Genomic DNA, 9,799 nt, shown 5'->3' on the forward strand with positions numbered 1-9,799 from the left:
GTCATTTTAGTTGATGTATCTTCCACCGTTTCAGCCGAAAGACTAATATAATATTTCATTGGATTTATATTATAATGAAAATATATCCCTTACCCCACCACCTCGCTGTTTTCTTTTCCCACGTCCCTTACTTCTCCTCACTGCCCTTGTAATTTTATTCTTCTTTGAGACGTGATTTCGTTTTATTCTCTTTACCTTTTTTTTCACATTTCCCCTTTTTTTTGCTTCTTTTTAACAGTTAGAATAGCATTTTTAGCAGCTTTTTTTCGTGGTCTCTTTGCCGTGCGTAATCCAGCCCCCACCATTCTTTCCATTTTGTCTTCAGCGCGTCTTTTTAAATTACTACCCGCCTCTTTAAGACGAGTTTTTAAAATTTCCTTTCCAGGCTTTGTACCGATATCTGTGAGGGCACCAATTCCTGATTTCACAGCCTCCTCTCCAACTGCTTTCAAACCGCTAGTGAGAAGAGGTCTCACGGATCGCCAAAGCCCGCTAAAAAAACTCCCTAATCCGTTCCCTTTCTGTCTATATTGACTGGCTCGATAAATGGGACCAATCTCACCACCTTTTTGTCTTGAAATGTAATATTTCAAGTATCGATCCACATCCGTAGACATCTTGATGGGAACTGAACTTTATGAAAATTATTCCTTTTTTTTAAAGTGAAGAATCAATCTTGCAGGTTCGATGCTCGATTCAAAAGGGTATGATAGACCCATTTTATCCCCCAGAAATATCTCAATACTATCAAATTCCATCCGTTCAACAGGGACATAATACGGTTGTTGAAATACTTGATGTCTACCCCTTCCAATGTTAATGACTCTTAAACATCTACTCATCGTGTCGCCTATAAATTGCGGTTTCACGAGATCGTTATAAACAAATACGATTCCAACGTATTCCTCTTCCTTGATTTTTGGTGGTTCTTTCCTTTTGATCCCTACCGAGTCAGATAAAGACGTTGGCAATGCCTTACTAGGTGAAAGGATTACCGCATCTTCAGAAATACCATCACCTTTATCCAAATTTGCTATTTCGATATCATATTCTAATAGCCTGTCTTCAGGTATGGATTCTCGAAGTTCACTGAACAATGAAGACAATGTATATCTTGGTTTCGTTAACGTGATTTCATGCTCGTTGTTGAGCATTCGAATAGACACCTTATTGCTCACTGGTGCGCTAACGCGTGGTAATGATATTTCCACTAACCCAACAACCCATTTTTCTCTTTCACTGAGAGTGATTCTCCGAGCAAGTTTTGTGCGAAAATGAGCGATCGAATTGTCTGGGTAAAATTTTGCCGAACTGTCGCTAAGTAGTGTGATATAAAAATCATTCATATTAGCTTAATTGTTAAGCAATCTTTTCACAGTGGAAGCTAATATCCAACTGTTGAAACTGTCGTCGTAACCCTTCCATTTAACGAAATATTCCAGCTTAGCACCTTTTCCTCTCCGTTTTAAAACCCTTTCAATTTTGAATTCAGTAATATCAGTTATTCTACTTCGTACTAACTCTTTTCCGTAAAAAGAACCTCGTATTTCTTCACCATTTAAATCTTCCAATTTATATGTGGGTATGAGAAAATCCCTTGAAATGGATTTCACTTTAAATATTTCTGTAGAATAATTCGGTGTGTAACCTTTAGCGAATGGTAACTTTTCCTTGCTAATACGAACATGTTCACCAATCTCAAATTTCCTACCGCCATCATCTTGCTTAAGTCGTCTTCTCGACTGATACACAGCAGTTGAAAATGCACTCGATTCGTTTACTTGAGAAGGAGCAATTCCAATACTGGAATGCTTTCGATCATTGTATCCTTTGAGTAGCTTCGGGAGCACACTCACGTAATTATAAGTGTTATTTTTTGTAAAATATTTATACATTTTACTTTTCAACGTTCTGTTAAACCTTTCCACAATTGAGGCCTTAATGTCGGGATTATTTATGGAAAAGAATTTAACTCCTCGCTCGTCGAGAAATTTTTTGAATTTAACATTAACAAATTCACCACCTTTGTCACTTTGAATTTTCAATGGTTTCCGTTTGTTAAAAATCGAGCGAAAAGCATGTATCACACTTTCAGGTTTCTTATTTTTTAAGGGTTTAGCCCATGCATATTTTGAAAAGAGGTCTATCACCGTAAGAAGATATTGATAGCCATTATTATATTTTTTCAGAGATCTCATATCATTTAGATCACACTGCCAAGTTTCATCGATGTATGACACTTCGTAATGATTTCTACGAAATCTTTTTCTAATCGGTTTGTGAAGTGTATAGCTATCCTGTGAATCTAACCATTTTTGTACGTTTTCCTTTGAGAATTTTTTTCCCGATGCAGCCCATAGAGCATCTCTAGTCGAAAAACTAGCTGGATTGGAAGGGTCGAAAAAAATTTTGCTTAAGGATGACTCAACCATGGAATCTCTCTCTCCGTAATTCCTTTCTTCCTTTTTTTCTTGGGGTTTGATGGAGGTGTTTTTTTTTTTCTCTCCTGTTTTCGACGATCTCCTTCGTCGTCTGATGTCTTCCTTGGAGTTTTCGGGGACATTGTTATTTTCTTTCCTTCTTTGTTGTCTAGTGATATTGCCCTCTTTTTGTTCCTCGGAGTTGGCGGTGAATATGGTACTTTTTTGACTCTTTTCCGACTTCCTCGCCTCGGTTTTGCCGGTGACGAGTCTAGGTACGCCAGGTCCATTTGATCCTTTAGCAATGATTCGTCTAATTCTTGTTTTATTTCCACGTCTTCGTCTCGGAGTTTTTGCTCGAGCTCGTTCAATAACTCCTCCATCTTCTCCTTTCCTTTTTCTTGACTCTTTTCCCATCGGTCTTCAATTTCTGTGTAATTTTTCAATATGTTTCTTCCTTTATTCTTTAAATCGTTGATTTTTTCAGCCTTGGGTGTATTAATTCTTTCCTCTGGAGTTCTAACCGTCTTAAGATCCGCGAGAGGAATGCTATCCTTAGATTTCGAATTGTTTTCTAAATACGAATTAAGTAATCTCTTATAGTATTGCCATTTCAGAGAGTCTGGGATGTCTTTACGGTCTAAAATCCTCCGCATTTCTTTATCCAAATTCGGAGTATTATTATTTCCATTGCCTAATTTACTAATAACCCCATCCCTAGGGATATTCAATACTCGTTTTCCTCTTTTAACAGACTCCAGCTTTTTTTTTTTTTGCTTACCTTCCTTCGATTTCCCATTAAAATCATTGCTTTTTGGAGGAGAAAGAACGTTTACTAAATCAAGTGGAGGTAAAAAATCGTCACGTTTACTCTCTGAAACATTTTCTAGGTACGCATCTAAAATTCTCCTATAGTGATGCCATTTCTGTGAATCCTCTAAGTCCTTTCTCTGTAAAACAGAATGCATTTCCTTGTCTAATTTAGATAATTGCTGCTCAGTTAAATTTTCGGATTTCACGATATCGTCCGGATTCACCAACAGGAACTTTTGAAAACTCATATTAATTATTTAATAAAACTACCTATTAAACCACTAAGCAGAGAACCCAATAAGACTGGTAAAAATCCCCCTTTTTGACTCAATAATCGCCGCTTTTTTTTCAGAGGGACTTTGTAGCAAGCTATTTCTCTAATAGCCTTCTTAAATCTGGTCAATTTCTTCTTAGACTTCGGGCTTATATGAACGTTACCATTTATAATATTTTTACAACACTCGCTTAATGTTTTAATGAGGTCTGAATTTCCTGCTTCAATTATTTTCCTTCTTCTGTGTGGACTAGCTTGACTTATTTCTTTCAAGAGACCTTTATTTCGCTTTAATCTTTCCAATTTATTTTTTCTCATATTTACGAATTTTTTTTGTTTTACAAAGTTTTTTCTTCCATAAGCTTTAATGGGGTGTAAACTTCAGTGATCTCTTCAGGAAAGATATGAGTTCTGAATCTCAGCCGATTGTCAGTTTCCTGAGCAAAGTCTAAGAGTAAATAAGTGTAAGGTTTTGAGGTAACCTGCATATATACCTCAGTCAGCCCTCTTGAATCTTGAGGATAGACTTGGCTCGCTAAATATCTAAATTGTGACCGATCCCTCACATTTCTGAAGCAAACAATATATTTTGCGTTAAGAGATATCGTGCGTGAAAATGGGGAACGATAGAAAATATTTTGACTTATTAAAATTATCGAAATATTGCAATGATGCGATCCCTTTGTAAATAATTCGCTAACCTTATTGTTGTTAAAAGAGTCATGCATTAAATCATCGATTATATATAAAGTTGGTGTCTTTTGTGGGTTGATGAAACTTTCGGGGAGTTCGTTTAAAAAATTTACGCCTTTAATTAATGGTTGACTATTTGGTGTAGAACACCATATTATCTTGGATATATTCCCTTCAACTAAATGCGGTAAATTTTTTAGGAATCGCAAAACAAAATTTGTTTTCCCACAACCAGACGGACCAGCACAAATGCACGTGAATGGATGTTTCCATTTCAAAGACATCTAAACACTCTCACCACGTTGACGGGACCTACTTAAATGCTTTATTATAGTAGATTCATTTAATTATAAATGTTATCCGCTGTAATGGATTGCTTGAATTTAAAAAAACACTTATATCAAATTTATTTTCATTTATTATTAATTTTTATGATATGAAAACATTAATAGAGGATAATAAATATATATATTGTTAGAAAATATATCAATGTTTTTTTTCACAATATGGTATCATTAGTTATTAAACAGAACCAATAGATTTACTGTTATAAAAAATATATTTTTTGAAAAAAAAAACAAAAAACAATTAGTATATTACAAAAAATCAAAGCAATTAATAGATTACAATAATTATAAATATTGGTACAACAGAGATGATCAATAGATTTAAAAGAATTTAACAATACAAAAAAAGCAATTAATAGATTACAATAATTATAAATATTTTTTTTTTTTACAACAACAGAGATGATCAATAGATTTTAAAAAAAAATTTAACAATGATCTTCACTATATCTCAAAAGATTTTACAATTATTTTACTGTTTTCTCAATCACTATCTTCACTATCTGTGAGCATGTATGGGAACATTTTCAGTCTTTTAAATACTGAATGGTCGTTAAAATAACTTTTATAATTGAATCTCTTTAACCTCGATTCAATTATCTTGACATCGTTGACATACATAAAATCAGTTACCTCCTCTGTTCCACAACTGGGTATACAATAATCTGTTGGATGTATGTCAGAAAACAGCGATCTTATACAGCAGTTTTCACACCAACTACTTAAACACGATACTATTTTGACTGGATCTCTAACTAAAATACTTTTTTCAACAACACTAAAAGTATCTGCAGAATAACTTTTAACAAAACTTGTTATATCTTTGCATTTATCTAGCACTGGATAAAAACACATAGGGCAGAGTAATTCACGTCGGCCATTCCTTTTGTTTTTAACAAAATGCTTGAACTTTATGTGTATCGGTGTTCTTCCCCTCAGCATTATCACAATTTGTCCATCAAAATATCTTAAATCTCTTATCCCAAAGTATTCCGAGAGAGTAAAATCTCTTCGGAAAATTATATTTGCAACAGTTTTTCCTCTGGCTAACAAGTAGCTGAAATGTGTCAGCGCTGACGGGTTCATTTCTTGTACACCTTTATCAATATCTGTCCGCATCAACTCTTTAAACAGATGCGGATAGTAGTTTCTTAATAACTCGGCAATTTCTATTAGATCCGCCTCTCTGCCTGTACCACTCCAACCTCTGACTGTTCTGATACACAGCGTCTGCAGAGAATACATGATGATCGTATATTGCTGTGAAGGAACGATTCAGTCCATTTATAGGTGCATAACTTTCCATCCTTTCTTAACCTTGCTTTCGCTGATATTCCATCCCCACCCATTATGTAGGAAGTGCGCTGGAAATGCATGCATCAGAATGATGGCAGGGGGTGACGTCATTACTCAGAAGATTGTATCGCATCCACTTTGCGAGTGAGTAAGCATTCCTTAATGCACAATTACTATTACGTAACTTATGGCAAGGATTTAAACATCCTATTGTCTCAAAAGAACATAATTCCGGCGCCGGACAATTAAGTTCTTTTTCCAAACATATGAAAGTGCGTTTTGTTAATTCGGAGAAGAAATTACACTCGACCTCACTGAATGCGTATAGGGCCGTAGCACCGTCGATGGCATCCTCCAATATTGGAAGGATTTCAGCGTGAGAAATCATACCACTTTCGAATGAAGTTGACTCGCATTCAAGTGGGTTTTTAAATTGGAGTTTTTTACCACCAACTGCTAGTTTTGCATTTCTTTGAAAGGTGACCCACAATACGCTATTTGTGTCAAGATCAGTCGCGGCCAATTCCAACACTCCCGTCTTAGAAGTAACTGCACTCAATACGAGCCTCATTATTACGTGTCTCGCTGGCAAGTGAAGTGGTGTTTATTGTTAGTGGATATATATACCTCTTGTGTATAAATTCATAAAAACGGCGCTTAAAACGACCCTTGTTAGTCCGTGTACCGCTCTTAAGTGAAGTTGTGTGTGTGTGTGCTTCTAACCCATCCCATCCTCAACCAAAATGTCCCCACTAGATCATTCCAGAATTCCTTTGGAAAATAGCGAAAACAGATTCCCGAGTGAAGAGATGGGAGAGGAGTCGCTGGATGAATTACAAACCTATTCGCTTCATCTCGATTTTGAAATTTTAATGGAGGAATTGGACAATGTTTTGAATGAAGACCCCGCCTTATTGGATATGCCACCGTTTGAGATCCAGATACATGATGGAACTCCTACAAATAATTGTACGTATGCAGTTTTACTGTTATTATCAGTTGCGGACAATCTACCACCTTTGAGCACTGAACAATTGTCGGCTACCGTTGAACAATACGGTTTACCCCCAGGCTCGTATTTCGATCCCACGGGGACGGGGCGTTCATGGGGAGTGGTTTGGTTCGTAACGGACATGCCGAGTGCAATTGCATTGTACGTAGGGAGTCCTCAGGCGTTTGGGTTCGGGACAGTGTTCATTTTCAATGAAGACGGGGAAATTCTAGATATTTCTCAATTTCTTTAATATTTCTCTTAATTAGTATTCTCTATGGTTGAAAGATTTTTTTTAGGTAAAAAAAAGTAGAGATAAATTTTTTTAAAATAATTTTTTTAATTTTTAAAAAACATCATATTATACATTATTATTCAAATAATTTAATTTCATACAATTAGAGGCTACTCTTTCAATTCTCTCCACTCGAACCGAATCCCTTACATCCTCTCTCAGTTTCATTCATATAATCCACTTCTTCCAAATCAGGATTTAATATTTGTTCACAAATTAATTGTGCGATTCTGTCACCAGCATTTATTTTAAAGACGACGCTACTATTATTACAAATTATAATTGACACATTTCCGCGAAAATCGAAATCCAGTACTCCCCCTGAAATATCTATTCCATATTTTAAGGCCAGACCAGATCTCGGGGCAATCCTCCCATAGCACCCCCATGGCAGCTCAATTTGGAGATCTGTTTTTACTAACAGACGACTTCCTGGTGAAATGGTGTAGTCATATGCGCTTCGAAGGTCAAAACCAGCAGCATTAGTAGATCCCTTGTATAAATCACGCGCGTTTTCTGTAAGTTTCTTATATTTAAGTTTGTAATTCCTTTGCTGACTCATATTTCTTAATAGGTAATTAAACAGCCGTTTGTTGTGCTCGGTCTCCTGCCTGAGATATCCAACAAGGTATATAGCGGCGGATACTGGATTTCGGCGTGTGAGTTAGGATAGGGAATGCGTCTTTTAATCTATCAAAGCCGTTTGTGCTGCGAGTGAACAGGGAGACGCTATATGAGTGTATAATGGTGACTAATCGCTTAGTAATAATCACACCAGTTGTAAATTCTCATGTAATAATTATAATTATCTTTGTTTAAATAACGCAGCCTTTCTATTATAGTTGACTTTAACGAATCTTCAGTTAATTTTTGAAAGACTTCTCTCTCATAAAATGCTTCATATTGATCACAGACATTGTGCAAAGCACTCGGATCCGGACTTATTTCCGCCTCTTGGAGGATTTTTTTAAATTCTTCGTCTGCTTTTTCTTTTAATTTGAATATGAATTCCTCTATCTCTTTCCAAAGGGTTAGAGAACCCACCGGCTGTGCTAAAAGGCTGTTCATGATTTTTGTAATGAATTTTCGCCCGATTTATATATATATGGATAGTGTCGCAAGTAGGGTGGGTAAAGGGGTTCAAAGACCATCGAGGGCGCCATTTTAGGTTTTCCCCAGTGAACCTGTTGGTACCGGAAATAGGGAATAGGAATTCTGGAATATCAAGTGGTATTACATCATCCCCTAATTCCTCCGCTATTAAGCGCACACGTGCCGAGGTCGGCCTCTCACGCGGAATCTGCGCTGCTCCACCCACTTCCCCGCTGATCGACATGCACGTGCCGAGGTCGGCCTCTCACGCGGAATCTGCGCTGCCCCACCCACTTAGCCGCTGATCGACATGCACGTGCCGAGGTCGGCCTCTCACGCGGAATCTGCGCTGCCCCACCCACTTAGCCGCTGATCGACACGCACGTGCCGAGGTCGGCCTCTCACGCGGAATCCTTGAGAGAATTTCCAACACTCTGGATTGATGCTGTTTCATCTTGTGATTACCATATCCGCCTCAGTGGTTCACCGCAGTGATGATGAAAGGATAAATACCACGTGCAGCTCTCAAGGACATTTTCAGACCTCTTGCTTCATGCTTCGGTACTGGAAGGTCATCCTCTCACTTAGTGCAGTTCTCCTTGGATGATTACGACCTACTCCCAGTTATTTCCCCCTAAGTGATTCGAAAGTATTACCCCTCTTTTAGGTATATAAGAGCTCGCATCTTCCTCCAAATTCACCACTTCAATTCGATCGGCGGTAGAGTACACCAGAGGCGATCCAAAACCGAACGCAGTAAGTGGGGCTTAGTTTTCTTCCTCACATGTATATATTTAACGTTATATACGATTATTTCCCTAATACTTAACATGTATTTTCTTTCTAGATGGAGAACTTGAGAAGGAAAATTCAGAAGGTGAACAAGGAACTCCCTCCCTTCCTAAAAAAAGAAAACCTTGTTGTAGGTTTTAGATATACCATAACATATCTATGGGTGGTTGAAACTAGGTATGGGGATGGGGTTTCGGCAATGATTGAGGGTGCTGGTCAGCGAGGGAGGCTCTTCCTCCCTAAAAGATACTTAAAGGTTTTCAACAGGGAAGCGGTGGATGCTGTGAACCGGGGGGAGGGGGAGCCTCTCACGCTCACCTGGGACGGAGAGCGTTTGTCCTTGGAAGATTAAAAGGTATCTATGATTTAATATTATTTAATTTTGTTTTTTAAATTAGGTTTTTGTGTTTAATTATATTTACTTAAATTTTGATCTTTCTTTAATTACAGATTATTCACATCACTGTGTTGTAAAAAAAACCTTTTTAAAATAAAAGAAATAATTTGGAGAAGGAATAAGTTTTTCTTGAGAGAATATTAGAAATAGAAAACACTTTCCCCGGTTTCCTGCTTGTTACGTCCTGCTGGTCGGAGCTCTGGTTTATATATAACGGTAAGTAGCTTATTATCTAGCAGTGAATAAGAAGATTAGGTATTGTGAAGCATCAGTGTACATAACATTCATTGAGAACATGGACACTTTTTGTGACATTTGTTTCACTTATTTTAGAGATAGACTTGCTCATGAAGCTAGTGACGTTCATCAAAGACATGTTTTACAGAATA

The 9,799-nt window shown here is 37.1% G+C and overlaps 1 long non-coding RNA gene across 1 annotated transcript; it reads left to right on the plus strand.

Annotated features, from left to right (window-relative positions):
• Positions 1–7,193: 7,193 nt before the first annotated feature.
• On the plus strand, positions 7,194–9,115 carry LOC124155277. The gene is made up of 2 exons (XR_006864167.1): positions 7,194–8,545; positions 8,614–9,115. It is a non-coding gene; the product is annotated as an uncharacterized LOC124155277 (long non-coding RNA).
• The last annotated feature ends 684 nt before the right edge of the window (positions 9,116–9,799 follow it).

The sequence above is a fragment of the Ischnura elegans genome, chromosome 1 (genome assembly GCF_921293095.1).
Source record: "Ischnura elegans chromosome 1, ioIscEleg1.1, whole genome shotgun sequence".
Classification (NCBI taxonomy): Eukaryota; Metazoa; Arthropoda; class Insecta; order Odonata; family Coenagrionidae; genus Ischnura; species Ischnura elegans.